The sequence below is a fragment of the Tenrec ecaudatus genome, chromosome 4 (genome assembly GCF_050624435.1).
Source record: "Tenrec ecaudatus isolate mTenEca1 chromosome 4, mTenEca1.hap1, whole genome shotgun sequence".
Lineage (NCBI taxonomy): Eukaryota > Metazoa > Chordata > Mammalia > Afrosoricida > Tenrecidae > Tenrec > Tenrec ecaudatus.
Window position 1 is genome coordinate 37,719,159 of NC_134533.1, and position 19,606 is coordinate 37,738,764.

General features: G+C 39.4%; 1 pseudogene; it reads right to left on the bottom strand.

Annotated features, from left to right (window-relative positions):
• Positions 1 to 4,992: 4,992 nt before the first annotated feature.
• Positions 4,993 to 5,525, bottom strand: LOC142446628 (ribonuclease kappa pseudogene; annotated as a pseudogene).
• Between the last annotated feature and the right edge of the window lie 14,081 nt (positions 5,526 to 19,606).

The window sequence follows — 19,606 nt, forward strand, 5'->3', positions numbered from 1 at the left end:
CGTGGGGTTGTTTGGCATTGCTTTTCTATGCAGCAGCATTCTTACTACAGTTTTAGCTTTGGAAAGCAAATTAACCAATGTTACTTCTTCCAATCAATATTGCTTTCTATCCAACTGATACTTCCTGTGTGAAAATTTACTGAGAACTATTACGGTTGCTCAGATGTTTTTGTCTTTTACGTACATGTAAGCAGTTTAAGAATGCACTTGCCAACAGTCTACTCATATATATTTAGGCCTGTAATCCATGTGGAGTTAATCGTACATAGTATAAAGTAGGGGTTCAACTTCATCCTTTGCATGTGGAAAACCAGTTGTTCCACTTCCATTTGTTGAAGAAACTATTCTTATTGAGTGCTCTTGGCACCGTTGTAAAAATCCAATTGGTCATTGATGTGTGGATTTATGTCTGGACTCTTGAATCTCTTACATTGGTCTATATGTCTATCCTTATCCCAGTAGTACATGGTTTTAATTATTCTAACTTTTAATAAATTTAAAACTCATGAGTCTGCGAACTTTGTTCCTCTTTTTTTTCAAAATTGTTTTTTCTAGGAACACCATTATGACCTCATGCTGATGGGCTCTCCTGTCTGGATGATTCCAGGTGTCTTATCTTGCCCCTGAGAAGACTAATAAGTGGGTCTCTAAAGGATTTGTTTGTTTGGGCTAAGCCGAGTAGTGTGTAGTCCTTTGAAACTGGCTTCTTTCATTTCACATAATGTATATAAGGTTCAACACCCACACTTGTTTGTCAGTTCATTGCACTGTAGCAGCTGTGGTGTTGCCGTGGTCATGGAAGCTATGCCATGAGTATTTCAAATACCAGCATAGTGACCCCTGGTAGACAAGCTTCTGTGGACCTTCCAAACTAAGGACAGGCAGGGAAGAAGGAAGAGGTGTTCCGATCCTGAGAAATTAGCCATTGAAAACCTCATGACTAGCAGCAGACACTATCTGACATGCTGCCAGAAGATGAGCCCCTTAGGTGGAAGGCACTCAAAATATGTTGGGGGAGAGCTGCTTCCTTCAAGCAGCATGGATTTTCATGATGTGAATGGGCCAAAGTTGGGGAGACCTTCATTTCTTGAAAGCATGACTTAAAATGAGAATAGCTGCAAACATCCATTAATAATCAGATGGTGATATGTATGAAAATGAATCTAAGAAAATTGGAAGTAGTGAAAAATTATACGGAACACATCAAGGTCAATATCCTAGGAATTAGTGAGCTGATATGGTCTCTTATTGGCCATTTTGAATTAGCTAATTATATGATTTACTGTGACAGAAGTGCCAAATTCAAGAAGAATGGTATTGTGTTCATCATCAACAATGAATATTTGAAGTACCATGGACTGCCAAAAAAGAACAAACAAGCCTTTCCTGGACCAAGTACAACCAGAATGCTCCTTAGAATTGGGGATAGTGAGATTTTGTCTCATGTACGTGGACACGTTATCAGGAAAGACCAGTCCCTGGAAAAAGACCACATGCTTGGGAAAGTAGAGGGCAGTGAAAGAGAGGCAGGCCCTCAACGAAATGGACTGAGACTGTGGCGGCCACAATGGACTCAAACATAACAGTGTGTGGATGGCACAGGTGTTTCATTCTGTGATGCATGGGTAACTATGAGTTCAAGTCAACTCCAGGGCACCTAACTATAAAACTTAAGACCCATCCATACTGTTTTGCATATCAGTAGTGTGTTCCTTTTCATTATTATGTAGTATTTAACTGTATAAATGTGCCACAGTTCATTCATCCATAGCCAGTTGAAGTACATTCGTTTTCAGCTTTTAGAAATTGTGAATAAGGGTACTATAAATATTTGTGTATAGATTCTTCTATGGACATACATTTTTATTTCATTAGGGAATATACTTACAAGTGAGATTGGTGGGTCATCTGTTAAATGTAATGTTTAACTTTTTAGAAGCAGCCTATTTTCCAAAATGGCTGTCCTATTTTTGCCTGCTCACTAACAATCTAATGGTTCAAACTGTATTTGATGATGTCAGGTTATTATTTTGTAACCATTCTAATAGATGTATATGGGTCACTGCATTGAAATCCACTTGACAGCAATGGGTTTGATTTTGGATTGGTATGGTTGTGTAGTTGTATCTCATCAATGGCTTGAACTTGCATTTCATGTGCTTATTTGCCATCTGTTAATTTTCTTTGCTGAAGCATCTGCTCAAATCTTTTGTCCATTATAAAATTTGATTTTTTTCTTATTGTCAAGTATTTAGAGTTCTTTATATATTCTGGATATACCTCCTTTATCAGATATGTGACTTTTAAGTATCAGTCACCAGTCTGCTACTTGTCTTTTCATTCTCTAACAGTGTCTTCTGAAGAATGAATATTTTTAATTTTGACTATGTCCAATTTTAAAATATTTTCTTTCACAGATTATACTTTAGCATAATATCGAAGAACTCTGACTAACCATAGATCAAAAATACTTTCTGCTAAAAGTTTTATCATTTTATATTTATATCATTGAACTATTTCTTATTTAAGGCATGAAGCAGAGGTCAAGATTCAGTTGTCTATGAATGTCTGACAGTTGTCGCATCACTTGGTGAAAAAGTTAAGCTTTCTCCATTGCAGCACCTCTATACTTTGGTGAAAAAACAGTTGACTGTACTCGATGTGGGTCTATTTCTAGATTCTATTGTGTTCCTTGGTGTGTGTGTCTATCCTTTTGTCAATAATAAACTGTCTTGATAAATCTTGAAATCAGTTAGTGTGTGTTCTCCAACTTTATTCTTTATCCAAATCAATTTTAGAATTGACTTGTCCATATCTATTTAAAATTATTTTGATATTTTGATTGCAATTGCTTTGAAAGCATAGATTGATTAGGGAATAACTGACAGTTTCATATTTCATAGTTTAACAGTCTTAGCAAGCTTTCCTCCATCATTTTCATAGTAGTATCCTATGGTTTAAATACATTCATGATAATGAAACTTAGAATTCATTTATACTTTTTAAAAAGATAACTTAGTAATTAGACATTTAAGTCTATACATACCTTCTGGAAGGCGAGACTGCATGTTACTTATTGAATCCACAGTATATAGAGAATTAAAACTATGGAGTAATACTTGTGTTAGTTTGGTGAACTAGAGAAACAAATTCATAAAGATACTCGTGTATATAAGAAAGAGCTGCATGTACAAGAACAACTGAATATTGAGAAAATATCCCAACCCAGATCAAGTCCATAAGTCCAATATTAGCCCATATGTCTGATACCAATCTAAAAATTCCTCTTCAGAAAGCTGATGGTGCCTGGCTATCAAAAGAGATAGTGACTGGGGTCTTAAAGGCTTGAAGATAAACAAGCGGCCATCTAGCTCAGAAGCAACAAAGTCCACATGGAAGAACACACCAGCCTGTGTGATCGAGTGGTCCCAAAGGGATCAGTTACCAGGCATCAAAGAACAAAAAATCATATCATTGACTGCACACCTCCATGATAGGTTCGCTGAAGACAAATGGGTGCATAAGCAAATGTGGTGAAGAAAGCTGATGGTGCCCGGCTATCAAAAGAGATAGTGTCTGGGGTCTTAAAGGCTTGAAGGTGAACAAGCGGCCATCTAGCTCAGAAGCAAATAAGCCCACATGGAAGAAGCACACCGGCCAGTGCGATCACGAGGTGCCCAAGGGACCAGGTATAAGGCATCATGCAAAAAAAAAAAAAAGATATAAGTGTGTATATGTATATATGTATATGTAAGTATGTATATATATATATATCATATTAAATGAAGGGGGAAGTGCAGAGTGGAGACCCAAGGCCCAAGTGTCGACCAATGGAGATCCCCTCATAGAGGGGTTTAGGAGAGGAGATGGGTTAATTAGGGTGTGAGGTAGTATCGATGAAGAACACAGCTTTCCCCCAGATCCTGGATGCTTCCTCCCCCCAACTACCATGATCCGAATTCTACCTTGCAGGGCTGGATAGGACAGACGCTGTACACTGGTACATATGAGGGTTGGAGGTACAGGGAATCCAGGGTGGATGATACCTTCAGGACCAAGGGTGTGAGGGACGATGCTGGGAGAGTGGAGGGTGAGTGGGTTGGAAAGGGGGAACTGATTACAAGGATCCACATGTGACCTCTTCCCTGGGAGAGGGACAGCAGAGAAGGGGGGAAGGGAGACCCCGAATAGGGCAAGATATGACAAAATAACGATGTATAAATTACCAAGGGCACATGAGGGAGGGGGGAATGGGGAGGGAGGGGAAAAAAAAAAAGAGGACCTGATGCAAGGGGCTTAAGTGGAGAGCAAATGCCTTGAGAATGATTGGGGCAGGGAATGTATGGATGTGCTTTATACAATTGATGTATGTATATGTATGGATTGTGGTAAGAGTTGTATGAGTCCCTAATAAAATGTAAAAGAAGAAAAGAGAAAAAAATGATTAGGGCAAAGACTGTACAGATGTGCTTTATACAATTGATGTATGTATATGTATGAACTGTGAAAAGAATTGTATGAGCCCCAATAAATTGTTAAAATTAAAAAAAATTAAAAAAAAATTCCTCTTCAGACTCACGAAACACATGTAATGATGCTGAATACAGGAAGATCACAGGCCAATGGGGGAAACGTCTTATGGATCCAGTGGCAGTAGAAGTATCTCAGCACTGGCAGGGGTCTCCAGGTGGTTCCTTCAGCTCCAGGGCTCTAGTGTAGCTCCATGTGTCTTGTCAACAAGAATGTTCTCGCAGGGAACATGCATGTATCCCACCTCCAGTGTGCTAGTTATCTCCTTAGCACCTCCAGATGAGGTCATCAAGTTATGGCCTGATTGAAGACTAAACTCCACCCTTTTCCTCTTAAGTCTTGACTTGACAACAGATTGTATAACTACCACAGCCAGACGCTTCATGCCTTTATCCGCCCAGTTTTAGGTATCCAATTTCTATCCCACTTACATCAACCCAGTGCTCTGAGTATATAGTCATATTCTTTTTTTTGAGAGAGAGCAGTTTCTCTTTATTGTGGTATAGGATGAGGCGAGAGCGCCGGGCACTGGGGAGAACAGGGAAACCCAGCCCTGCCGAGGGTGCCCGTGGGTGGGTCTCCGCGGGGGGCGGTCTTCTAGCTGTAGAGCGGAGACAGGGAGTGTGTCCTTCTATCGCACCATGTATTCCTTGCGCTTGTTGAGCCGAACTTGGCAGAAGGAGAAACCTCCTAGGAGTAGGTACAGGCCCGCGGCGATGAAGCAGTTGTAGCTCACTTGCTCATAGAGGTGGTATATTTTCTGGGGGCCGTTCTCAAAATCTTCCTCCGAGAAGGGGACATCCTCAATAAGGACCGCGGAATGGACATTGAAAAAGATGCCGAGCATTATATGATCACTCCCCAGGCGCTGAGGACGATGCCGCAAGCGGCCAGCTTGGGCCCACAGCACAGGAGCGACGCCATCAAGAGGGGGCCGGGGATCGCCTGGACGCGGGCCTCGTGGAGAAGCGGGGACCGAAAGCCCAGGATGCGCGGAGGAGAATCCAGCTGGGCTGGGAGGCTGGCCAGTCATATTCTTTAACATGAACAATCTTCATTCCAGTTGGAACTTTGTGAAGTCCACATCCATAAGCAAAGTCAAATCAGGACAGGCCATCCATAAAGTTAGCAGCAATATGTACCAGTTCACAGGCTCAAATATCTTCTCTTCATCTGGTAGGGTTCTAGTCAACTCAATGTGGGCTGCCTCACTTAGTCTGAAAAGGGTACCCATTGGTCGCCTTGCATTTAGACCATGGGCCCATCACAAATTCTCTACAACCCTATCCCCTAGTGCTAGGTCAAGAAATTCATACCAGTCAGCCCATTCTCGTCTTCTCCTCTAGTTCCTGTAAACCAGGGCCACAGTGTCAGTGGCCAGAATCAACCTGTCTCTTTATTGCTGCATTTCTCCCATTTCCACTCACCAAATGAATCCAGGTGGTCCCCTGGCAAGCATTTCAGCTTGCCCACAGGTTTCTTTAACGTTCAGTCCTAGAGAGTTTTCTTCATGGTTCCAAATTTCTTCCAGCCTCCCGCATAAACCACTCAAAAGTCCAAAGAATTTCTTTTCGTTCTTTAGTTTTCAATCTGTCAACAGTCCATTATGCAAGTCTCTTGGAATGCAAATGTCTTGAGTACTCCAAAGCACTGGGTGGGGCTTATATTTTCAGAGCCTTCTTTGCAGGCATGTCCAAAGCCCATTTAAAGATCAAATTTTTAATGGCGCAAGGAAAGTGGGCTTAAAAGCTATTTTCATACTTTCCAATAACAATTTCTGTCAATCATTACATCAATAACAATAAGCAGAAGAAATCAGAATTAACAAAGTAGAACCAGATACTAAATTCTTAAAACAGTCAAGTTCAATCCTAGAGACACTCATGTATATAAGAAAGAGCTTTATATACAAGAGCAATTTAATACTGAGAAAACATCCCAGCCCAGTCCAGATCAAGTCCATAAGTCCAATATTAGCCCATATGTCTGATACCAATCTATCAGGGGGTTATGGGGCAGCAGAAAGGGGAAAAAAAGAGGTGATACCAAGGGTTCAATATAAAGTAAATGTATAGAAAAGAATGAAGGCAACATATGTACAAACATGCCAGATTCAATTGTATGAGGCCCCAATAAAGTGATTTTTAAAATAATAATTCCAATGAAAATAAAAGTGAATTAGAATAGGAACATAGAATATCGGTATTATGTTAAAAAGTATGAAAACTATCTTTAGTGAGCTCTTAAGTAATTGTGAGATGGTTAAAAGAAAGAAGTAATTGTATTTATTTTTGATATTACATTAAAGTTACAGGTGTCAGTAATGAACTGTAATTCACTCTAATTGACTGGGTTTTCTTTGTGATAACTCGAATCATACCATTATTTTAAAAATAGATGTAGAAAAAAATTCTTTTCAGAAAAAGCTTCATGTAATTTTAGAATATAAAATAAAAATTTAAAAATTAAAATTAAAAAGCACCACATTACTTTTCAGATTGTTTTCAGGTACAAAGACATAGTGTACCTAGCTTGTATATTAATATCTACCTACCCACTCAAAAAACAGAGGAATAAAGAAAGATACTGATTCAAAACTAGACAAAAACCTTCTGGTAGAACTCATTAGATTTTGTTTGGGTCATTTATTAAAACTATGGGTACCTTTGTTTGACTCCAATAGTCAATAGGCTGGGATGTTGGTTAGGATTTGACTTTAAGGGAAAAAATTCATTGCAAAATTAAGTATTTTACTGAAATAAACAAAAAAAGAAGCACTCACAATTTGCTTTATTCTGTATGAATGTTTTTGTTGTTATATGGAGCTAAGCTGATTTTGACTCATAGTGGCTCTATGCAAAGAGAACAGTAAGCAATCCTGCACCATCCTGACGATCATTGTGTTTGAGCCACTTGCTGTAGTCTATCTCATTGAGGGACTTCCTCTTTTTAGCTGACCTTCTGTTTTACCCAAGAGCCCTGGTGGCTCAGTGTGTTATGCACTGGACTACTAACCGTGAACATCCATGGTTCAAACTCGTCAGTTGTTCCAAAGACTGATTCCTTTATATACGTCCAAAGCATGTAGGATGAAGTCTCTATTCTCACCTCTAAAGAGCATCCTGACTGTACTTTTTTAAAGATAGATTTGTTCATTCTTCTGATAGTCTTGCACCTGTTGTATCACTATCCCACATCCTTGATAGCCATTCCCCACACACATTCCCCAGGTTTCAACTTGGATGCATAAGAAAATATGAAGCAATTATCTTGCAGTATAGTATACCTCCCTTGCTTCACCTCCTGGGATTTACTTGCACTTAAAGTCTGGTTGTAGATCTAGAAGCAAAAAATGGGTGGTGGGAAGTGGATCTTGAGGACATAAAATAATGTCCTGTAAGGCATCTGCTTAAGGCAGTGATTCTCAACCTGTGTGTTGCGACCCCTTTGGGGGTTGAACAACCCTTTGACAGGGGTCACCTAAGACCATCAGAAAATATATTACTATTTACATTAAGATTCATAACAGTAGCAAAATTACAGTTATGAAGTAGCAATGAAAATAATTTATGGTTGGAACTGAGTAACTGTAATAAAGGGTTATGAGGAACTGTATTAAAGGGTCTTAGAATGCATCAGTCTGGGTAGACTACAAAAAAAATCCATGGACACACAAATGTGTATAAGAAAGAAATTTATATACAAGAGCAATTGAACATTGAGAAAACATCCTAGTCCAATCCAGTTCAAGTCCATAGTCCGATATTAGCCCATATGTCCGATAACAATCTATAAAGTCCTCTTCAGACTCATGAAACCCAAGCAATGATGCTGAATGTAGATCACAGGTAAGTGGATAGAAAGCTTTTGGATCCAGTGTCATTGGAAACATCTCAGCGCTGGCAGGGGTCACTATATGGCTTCTCTATCTTCAGAGGTCTGGTTGCATCAGGGTAGGTGCACCTGGCTTGTCAGCTGCAAAGCCTCCCAGGGAGTGGCAGAGAGATGTGTCTCCAGCCTCTAATGAGGAAATACAGGATTTCCCAGAATTCTCAGAAGAAAGCCATGCTCACACAGAGGTCTCATTGGCTATGATCTGATTGACAAGCTAGACTCCACCCCTTCACTCTTAATCCTCAAGGTGGTATACTAGGTGATATCTTTCACAAAGACCGTTTAGGCACAGTTGGGCTAATCTGATCAAATGAGGGAGGAAGAGATAATGGGTTTGCAGACAAGGATGTAATAATCTCTTCAGATGAGAGTGAAAGGATTGATTTTGTGGACAAGAATGATTCAACAAAAAGAAAAAAAAAGAATGATTCAACAGAATTTAGGGGCTCAATGACCCTCCCTCATACTGATTATCTGCCCATATGCCCTCATCCCAACTTTCAGGATCACATCTCTTTCCAGTCAATGTTCTCAATTTTACTTCAGACACCATTCAAAGAAGGGGATTCAAATGGTGTGTAATTCAGCCAGTCTTGCTCTAAGACTCTGGGTTTGGTTTTTGGTGGTATCGTTTCTGTGATACAAGAAATAAGGCTTTGTTTCAGGATACAAGCAGCCACTTTCAGGTCTTAGATGGGGCACTTGAGCCATCATTCTGAATCTTTTGACTTATCCCTTACTTTCACCACATTGTCTAGCATAAGTAGGGAGGTGGGAAGTGGGTCTTGAAAACATAAACTTTCTTATATTAAAAGGCTTTAAAATGTTCATAGGAAATTATCTTAATTTCATTTTCTATGAACCCCACCCCATCTATAAACCAGTTTATTAGGACACAATCCAGATATCATACAATTCAATAGTTCAGTTCCATGAATTTTTTGAAGTTCCCTTGTAATTCTCATTCAGACAACATGGAAGAGAAATATCAAATATCTAATCACCCAAAGTCTGTCTCTCACAAATGTTTGACCAACCTGGCAGTATTTTATGTGTTTCTATTGCCACTTCATGGCATGGATTTTCAGTGCCTTTAAAATTTGCCAGACTTGAAAACTAAGTCAGAAACCCCATCCTTATGATTTTGTTCCACTAGAACTACTCTTGGTACCAAATGTCTTAGGCTTGGTTCTCTAGAGGAGCAAAATCAGTGATGTGTGTATACATGCAAATATATGTGGAGAGATTTAGTTGAAGCAAACGGCTTCTGTAGGTGAGGAAGATGGTAAATCTTACATCCATGGGTTAGGCACCAGGCTTCTCTTCACTTATATGGTTGTGGTAGCTGATGAATCCTAAATCAGCAGGTCACACAACAGGTTCCTAGCATCAGGAGGTGGTGAATCTCAAAGTCTGCAGATTAGAAGTCAGGGTGCTGGCTCACCTCCCAAGAACCAGAGTTCAGAAGATGACAAGTTAGATGCAGGATCAAGATCACAAAATGGAAGATGATTACATAATATCTGCCAAGTCTCTGAGAATCATGGCCTAGCCAAGTTGACACATTTTGCCTTAACTATGACCAGGTATATGTTATGACCGAGGAAGTTAGCAAAGCTAAATGAGTCACATTGGGATCCAAACTATGACCTAATAAAAAAAAGAGTCCCAACTAAGCATCACAGAGATAGTAAAGACTTAATTCCTTGGAACTTTACTTTGTCTCTTTTCCACAGAACTTTCTCTTTGTCACTGAAGTATGAAGACATTTGCTACTAAACTTCCATCAGAACTCTTCGTACCAGGGCTAGTACATTCCATCCTTCTCTGTACTATTATTAGTACACAAAGAAATGGCCATCACAGAATTTAAGTATTTGTTGCCTCATAAAAGAAATTTTGAAGTCTTTAGATGAAAGTCACACACAGTAAAGTAGTCACATTGTCCTACGGTGTAGAATATTATTGCACCGCTTTACATATGCTACTGAGGGCCCTTTGTGGGCCAGATTCATATGCTGAAAACAGACATGGCATTTTAAATGATGTAAATTTATGGAGATTGTAGATTCTTCAGTTAGAAAACAAGCACACCCTTTGTACAATTCCCAGGATAAAGAATAATAGTGAAACTCACAGAAGCAAAGTTCTAAAATATTCATTATAGTTACAAGATACCAAGTTGGTTTCAGTGAAAATCTGTTTTTGAAAAAGAAGGAAAGCAAAAACATAGTATTCTTCAAAATGTGGTGTTGAAAAATCACTTTGAATTTCTGGTGGCAAAGGGCATTTAATCAGTCTTAAGGTAAAAGGGGTTCATTGTAAAGGCAACTACAACTATTGGCTTAAATTGTTTAGGATTCCAGGCCAAGGCAGTTCTAGCACAGGTAGTTAGCCCAGTATCCACATTGTCTCTCAATCTGTGTTCTTTCAGCTTCACTCTCTTTGAGTATGGAACGTGTATGATTAGATCATTTTTCAAAATAAACTCCTATATTGGGTAGATTCTGACTCAGGTACCCATCTTTAAAAAATCATGGAACAGGTTTTTTTGTTTGTTTTTAGGACAGTAGAAAACAGTATAAAGTCTGTCTCGTACTAGCCTGATGTTGGTGTCAAGTCACCTCCAACTCACAGAGACACCATGCCCAACAAAACAAGATGCTGCTTGGTTCTGCACCGCTTTCATGATCAGAGTACTAGATCAAACAATAAGCTTTCCATTGGATGATTTTCAGCAGATTTCCAGGGCTTTCTTCCTAGTCTGCCTTGGTCTGGAAGCACTGCTGCATCCTGTAGTGGCATAACTTCCAGTGTCATAGGAGCATGAAAGTCACCGGAGGATGACAAATTGACAGGTGGGGGGTGGCATACTAGCATAGGTCCTACATATTTTTTAAATTTAAAAAGTAGTCCTGCACATCACTCAAAATTGTGTATGCCCAATGACAAATGTTTATGACGGTGGGGCAAATGTTATGCTTATTCTATGGTGGAACATTAAAAAAAAAACAACTTAAAAGTAGTTTTTCAAGATAACATGAGATTTTTTTTCCCCTTCAGTTTTCTTCAATATTGTCACAGTGCTTTGACCAACTTAAGAAAGTTTTTGTTACAATATTTAAGAGTGATTATAGCTTCACAATATCCAGATGTTGTTTAAACGGATTATCTTTCCAAATCATTTTAAAGTCAAATAATAGAGTCAGATTAAATGAGGACATATGAAAGGTTTGAGTTTAATTAGCATTCTAATTCAAGATGAACCAAAAGTCATTCCAGTGAGTTTCATCAAGTACATGGAGAATTCATCGCTTGGAAGTGTTATATATACTTTAAAAATAAAATCCCAGATATAGTTGTGTCCTTCTCACACAGCTTTTAAAAATATTTGCCCATCCCTCTACACAGCAGTCGTCATGTGTTTGTTAACCTTTCTTTTTTAGTAAAATATAAAAAGCAGTCTGAAACATTAGAAAAATGTAGCTGTAAGGATGAGGAGGTGGGGTGTGTTGGTGTATTTATAGCAAGTATGTATGCTACAGTAAGTACAACATACACCCAGTCCTGGCAAACAGCCTTTTATAACAAATTTAAAACATGAGCTTATATGCTTTTGAAACTATAAATAACTGTAGAAAGAGCCAAACAATTTTGAGGGAAAAAAACCCACAATTTGTTGTTTAACAGAATTTATTGCTTTATTATCAGTGATTATTAATGAAGTTTTTTCTGATCCCTAATAAAGGACAGAAAATAAGCAGGAGATATATTTACAACTATTTAGAAAGATGGATCAGGCAGAACATGTGCTATTCAGAGTTCTTGAAGCTCAGAGGCCTGGTGTGTACTGGGTTGTGTTGGGTGGCTAACAGCAAGGTCAGCTGTTCGAATCCACCAGCTGGCCCCACTCGAGAAAGACGAAGCTTTATGCTCTCTTAAAGCTTTATGCTCTCTAGCACCTCAGAAACCCACCCATACGAACAGTTCTACTTTGCCTGTAAGGGTCTCTGAATCAGAATTGGCTGGAAGGCAGTGAGCTTCTGAGAGATTGATCATACTAATTGCTCAGCAATTTAGTAATTGCCAGTTATGTTTCCAATTAAATTCTCAAAAGTGAGTTCTTACATTGTAGGATAAATATATTTGGACTCTAGAATTCGAATTAGTATTTCTAGATAGTCTTTGATAAGGAAGCACAGTTTTACCAAACTTGGTAGAAATTGTATTTGTCTGCCCCCTGGGGGAATCATGGATACATTGCAAGTGGGAAACTAGAGTGGTAAAATGAAGTTATTGGGAAATTTACTTTATATTTTCATTCCATTCCTCCAGGAACGTTTTGAAGTCCCCATATGTGTTAATAGTACAGGTACATATTACTGAACATCCACAATACGTTCAGAACTGAACCTCTGCCCTCTGCAATTGTGTTTGCCCTTGGCCTCTGAGAGCCAGCCCACTTGAATTACTATTTTATCCTTATCACAGGCTTGGCTTGTTGCTATCCACTTTCCCTTGCTACCTCCCAGCTAGCGTTTCCTGCCCAGCCTCACAGGTTTTCAACTTTTCCAGGCCTACCTGCTCCTCCAACTTCTGTGCTGTAGTCCTCAATCTTCCTCCTATCAGCCTGACTGCTCAGCAACAGCCACCACTGTGCCCTGAGGGCAGCCGTCCCACAGTGGCCACAGTGACTGGGAAAGCAGCCCTGGCGACTCTGGAGGCATCTGAGCAATCCCTGCCCGAAGCTAGCTCCTTGAGACCTGGAGCTGCACATGGGTTCTGGGACACCCTCCCTACTGCTCCAGGGCCAGCGGGGGCTGGTACTCGGAGAACTAAAGAGCAGATCTCCTGAAGGCCTCAAGTAGAATGCTTTGAAAATGATGATGGCAACATATGTATAAATGTGCTTGACACAATGGATGGATGGATGGATTGGTGGATGGATGGATGGATTGTGATAAGAGCTATGAGAGCCCCCAATAAAATGATTGAAAAATAATTGGATCCTTAGAAAAAAATATATTAACTGTTTTTGTAGTTGTTGTTTAATGGTATCTAATTTTTCCAACAAGAAATGCAATGCTCATAAAATAATACCTGAAAAAGTAATAAAAAACATATTTCTCCTTCTGAGTATTCTATCTTCTCATCTTATACCTAATGATATCACTTTTACCATCACTCTTTTCTTTTTATTTTCTTACTATCTGTCTCTGGAGAAAGAAAATCTATTGTTTTTTATAGGCAACAGTAATAATTTTAAAAATTATTTTTTGTAATAAAAACATTAATTATACACAGTGATGGCAGTCAAAGCCCTGGAGCTGGAGGAGCCATGTGGAGACCCACACCAGCACTGAGATGCTTCTACTGCCACTGGATCCACAAAACTTTCCACGCACTGGTCTGGGATCTTCCTGCACTCAGCATGATTATGTGGCTGCCTGAGTCTAAAGAGGAATTTATGGACTAGTATCAGACATGTGGACAATTATGAGACTTATGGACTTGATCTAGACTGGGCTGAGATGTTTTCTTAATATACAGTTGCTCTATGACTTGGCAAAATGTTTTTACACATAAAAAACATTAATTAATAGGGCAGAGGCTGTACACTGGTACATATGAGGGCTGGAGGTACAGGGAATCCAGGGTGGATGATACCTTCAGGACCAAGGGTGTGAGGGAGGATGCTGGGAGAGTGGAGGCTGAGTGGGTTGGAAAGGGGGAACTGATTACAAGGATCCACATGTGACCTCTTCCCTGGGAGAGGGATAGCAGAGAAAGGGGGTAAGGGAGACTCCGGATAGGGCAAGATATGACAAAAAACGATATATAAATTACCCAGGGCACATGAGGGAGGGGGGAAAGGGGAGGGAGGGGAAAAAAAAAGAGGACCTGATGCAAGGGGCTTAAGTGGAGAGCAAATGCTTTGAGAATGATTGGGGCAGGGAATGTATGGATGTGCTTTATACAATTGATGTATGTATATGTATGGATTGTGATAAGAGTTCTATGAGTCCCTAATAAAATGTAAAATAAAATAAAATAAAAGTTCAGAAAAAAAACAAACATTAATTATATAAGCTCTGATATTAAAAAGAGAGAGAGATCTCTTTACTTGGTACCTCTTTACATACCCTACCTCCTGGAGGTGTAATGGATTACTCATTGGGCTGCTAAACACAAGGCCCACAGTTCAAAATCACCAGAGACTCTGCAGAAGAAAGATGAGGCTTTCTATTCCTATAAAGAGTTAGTCTTTGAAGAAGCACACCAGTTTGTGTGATTCAAAGACGACAATAACAAAATTTAAATAGAACAAAGGGAAAAATATCAGAGCCTAAATTGTAAGCACCAATTTGTATAAGGTTATAGAGGACAGAGGGAGCCCAACATCATCTGCAGACTGTCTACTTAGATTAAGCTGGTGGCAGAGTCCCACTAGCCATGGGCTAGTAATAGGGATCATTGTCATTGTGATTATACTGGATTGAATCTAATACTTGGTCAGTTAACCTCTCTCTTGACCCAACCTGAAATTCTTCTGGTTGCAAATATTTTCTTGCTAGTTCCATAACAAAAATTTCTTCCCTGGCCTTTTAAATATTCACGGTAGTCTTTTCTTTCTTACTCACTATATGTATTATCTTTGTATTACTATTATTTTATCCTTATCACTTCATTTTGTTTCTGTTGGGTTTTCCAGTTTGTGAAGCACAGAAGTAGTAGATGCATAGAGATAAGAACTGGTACAAGGGTTTATAGAAGAAGTAGGGGGGCGGGGGAGATACAGAGGATGGGGGCAGGGGAGATACAGTGGGAGGGGGCAGGGAGCACTAGAGCTGATGGTGATTATACAACTCATTTTAAAAGTGATTTCACCATGGGGGGGGGAAACGAAGTGTTCTAAAATTGATTGTGGCAATGATTGTACAACTCTTCCTGATAAGACTGAACTATTGAATGGTGTGATATATGGATTAAGTGCCAATAAAACTGTTTTTAAAAAGTTACAGTCTGAGGGAGGGGGGAGCGGGGAGGGAGGGGGAAAAAAAGAGGACCTGATGCAAAGGGCTTAAGTGGAGAGCAAATGCTTTGAGAATGATTGGGGCGGGGAATGTATGGATGTGCTTTATACAATTGATGTATGTATATGTATGGATTGTGATAAGAGTTGTATGAGTCCCTAATAAAATGTAAAAAAAGAAAAGGAAAAAAAAAGAAAAAAAAAAGAAAATGATTAGGGCAAAGAATGTATGGATGTGCTTTATACAATTGATGTATGTATATGTATGGACTGTGATAAGAGTTGTATGAGCCCCTAATAAAACAAACAAACAAAAAGTTACAGTCTTGAAATCCCACAAAAGCACTTTTCTTCTAGCCAAAGGCCACTATAAGTTGGAATTGGAAGAGAGAAGCAAGTCCCAAACCCAGCAGAAAAAATTGCACTAGCCCTGAAGGTTTGAAGATATCCCCTCTTTTCTGAGATTATCTAGGTATTAGCTCTGTAAACAGTTACAGTCTCAGCAGTCCACAGGGGATTTCAGGAAGTCAGCATCGACTCTATGGCATGAGAGTTTTGAGCTTTGAGATCAAGGACCTGCTTGTTATGCTCCTTCTGGATGTTGCCCAAGAGTTCTGGATTCTAGGTGGAGGCCCCTCCACCAGTCTTGGCCTTCATCTCTGCCTTCAGGTCCTTTGGGATGGCAACTATACGCCCTGGACCTTTGGTAGCCTCAATCTCCTAATCCATCTGATTGGCAACCCTTTGCTCCCCGGGCCTCTTTCTTCCATCCCTTGTGCATGGCAACCTCACCCTCCCTCTAGCTTTGGGCAGTGGCCCTATCCCTCTGATTCTGTCGAGTACTGATGAGGTCTACTGTGTGTATCTCCTTTGGCTTGTTTGCTGCCGGAAGAATGCATATAGACGCTGACAGCATTCTTTCCTTTCACTCATTCTCTGGGCCCTTCCATTTAAGCCAGTGGTTCTCAACCTTCCGAACGCCGCAACCCTTCATTATAGTTCCTCATGTTGTGTTGACCCCCCAACCATATAATTCTTTTTGTTGCTACTTCAAAGCTGTAATTTTGCTACTGTTATGAATCAGACAACCCCTGTGAAAGGGTCATTTGAGCTTCAAAGGGGCCGCGACCCACAAGTTGAGAACCGCTGATTTTTCTAAGCTAATGGGTTTCGGGAGGGGTCATTGCTTAGCTCCATCAGTCACAGGCTCACTCTCTATAATAAAAAAAATTGTGTAGCCATGCCCTGAGTGAATATTCTAGAACATGTGTGCTTATTTTGTACAACAGACTTTTTCCAGATCTGTGCATTCTGTTCTCATTTGCACACTTATAAAACTAGAGTCATTATGACTCAGAATTGACTCAATGTCAGTGAGTGGTTGGATTTGTTTTTATTTTTTATAAGGTCTGTCTCTTTCACATTTTACTATAAGTGGCAAGGAGAAACCATTCATTTCCTTAAGGAGCTTGCTTAAAATCCCATCAGCCAAGTAATCTAAGTTTATCACTTAGAAATTCTACCTTCCACCAAACATTTCAGGCAAGCTGTTTATCATTCTATAAAAAATACTGCCTTTCTCCCATTGTCCAATCAATGCTCGTTTCCTTCTAAAGCCTTATCAGAATTATACTTAACATCCACATTTCTAGCAGCATTCTGTTGCTGGCACCATATCTATTTTCTAAGACAATGCTTTCTCTCTAGCTTTCCCGAGTTCTTTCTGCACCCTCACCGAATTTCCTTTGATGTCCACAATTCTACCAGTAGTCTCCTCAAAGCTATCTAGACTTTAACTATAAAGTACCTTAAACTCTTCTAGTCTCCCCATTACCCATTTCCTAAATTGTGTCCACATTTTAGTTATTAGAGTAGCATTTCACTTCTTGCTACCAAATTGTCTTAGTTATCTAGTGCTGCTAAAACAGAAGTATCATAAGTGAGGCTTTAACAAACATAAATCTATTTTCTCACTGTTTAAGAAGCTAGAAGTCTGAATTCTGAGCACCAGCTGCAGGACAAGAATTTCTCTCTTCCAGCTTGGAGAAAGGTCCTTGTCTCTTAATTCTGCTTCCTGGATCCTTGGATTTATCCCTGTGCCTTGCCATCTATTTTACACTATCATAGCTCTGCTCGATTGTTTAATATTTTATTTCAAATAAGAGAGTTGACTTAAGATATGCCCTACATTAATCTTGCCTCATTAACATATCAATGACAACCCATTCCCAAATGGAAAGGTGTCAAAAACAAACAAGGACAATGATAATCCAATTAGAAAATGAGAAAACATCAAATTCTGGAGAGGTGTGGAGAGAATGTAACTTTTATACCCTACTGGGGACTGGTAAACAAGTACAACCATTGTGGAAGGCAATATGGCAGTATCTAAAGCAACTGGGACTAAAAGTCCCACATGACCCAGCAAACCTTCTGCTGGATCTATACCCCAAAGGAGAAAGAGATGTTTGTCACAGCACAATTCACAACAGCAAGAACTTGGAAACAGCCCAAGCACTGATGACAGAACAGGCAAAAAAAACTCTGGTACATGCGCAGAATGGAATACTATGCATTCCTAATTCTATGCATCCCATGATGAAATCATGAAGCACCTCATAAAACGGATGGACTTGGAAACCATTATGCGAAGGGAAGTTAGCCAATCACAAAAGGACACATATTGTATGAGAATATTAGTATAAGGATAAACACTAAGACAAAGCAGGCATCTGTTCTCGGGTCACGTTATCTTCCAATCTTGGAGTCAAGCAATGAATGATGTGCCTGCCTAAATAAAGCTTACGATCTCTATATCACTCCCTTGATTGCGCTTCTTAAAAACCACTTCATCAGAGGAGGCCTCACCTCAGCTGAAGTCAATATTTCATGTTGGGGGAAAACCAATCGGTTCCTGCCATATCACATTGTTCCACTGTCATACCGAATCAATGGACACTCCTATAAGGGCATTCAGAGAATCTTAATGGAAATTCAAGTCCAGAGGGGATTGTGGGGAACATGTCTGTCTCAGGGTGATTTCACTTCTATTGATGGATAAACCAGAAGCCATTGGAAAAAATGTTTAACATTACTTATATAGGACCCCGTCCCCATAGGACCCTACATAATGTTCCTTATCAGACACTTTTAACCAAGTCTCTGCCCACCCCTTGGTGACTCACAGTGCATGCTAAAGACAACAGGGTTTTAGACTTTGTTCTTTCAAGCTGCACAACATCCCTCATAGGCCACCCCAGAAGGATCTGATTTGGAAATTCCATTAATCGAACTAGACTTTACCTGAAACACACCTTGTAGCAGATTAAAGGAACTGAAATGCTCTATTGGACTTAAATGTTCTAGTGTGAGAAGAAGGAGATGAATACTACCCCAAGTTTATGGACTCAAATAGCTTGCTTTGAGAGTACCTAATATTTGACCATTTAAGACTACCAAATATTTACTATTCTCACAGTCCTTTGTATTTTTATGACATGTCTTAGTCTAGCAGGCAGAGTTCTGCCTTAGTGAATAAGCACTATTGAAAATTTTGCCCTATCGCCTACCCTCATTTTTCACAGTGTTCAGTTTTTAATCTGTACAAATCAACAATCCATATATCTTAGACTAAAAAGCATCCTATACATGTATATTTCCTTTACAAAAAATATTTTAAACTATATGCCATTAGCTAAATTAATGTAAATACCATATGATCCATGGGATTATTTACAACATACCTCAATAAAATGATAATGCTGTCTCTAAAGTAGACCACAGACATAAATAAACCATAGATATACAAATGGATTTTGAGTTCACACTTAACCATAAACCCTACTCTAGGAATAATTCGTTTTTATGATGTGACCCTGATAAGCCTTCGTAAAACACTCATAGAAGATGTATTATAGAAAATTGTGGTGAAGAGATCAGTTAGATGGTGTCCAGCTATTGGAAAGAATAGTGTCTGGGGTCTTAAAGGCTTGCCTGGAAAAAAAAGCAACAATCTAAGTGAGCTGTTGGCTAACTTCACATGGAAGCACACCATCCTGTGTGATTCAAAACTGTAAATAATAAAATCCAAGACTGAAGTGGGGAATGGTACTAGAGCTTAAAGTCTGAGCACTCGGTATATAGAAGGCT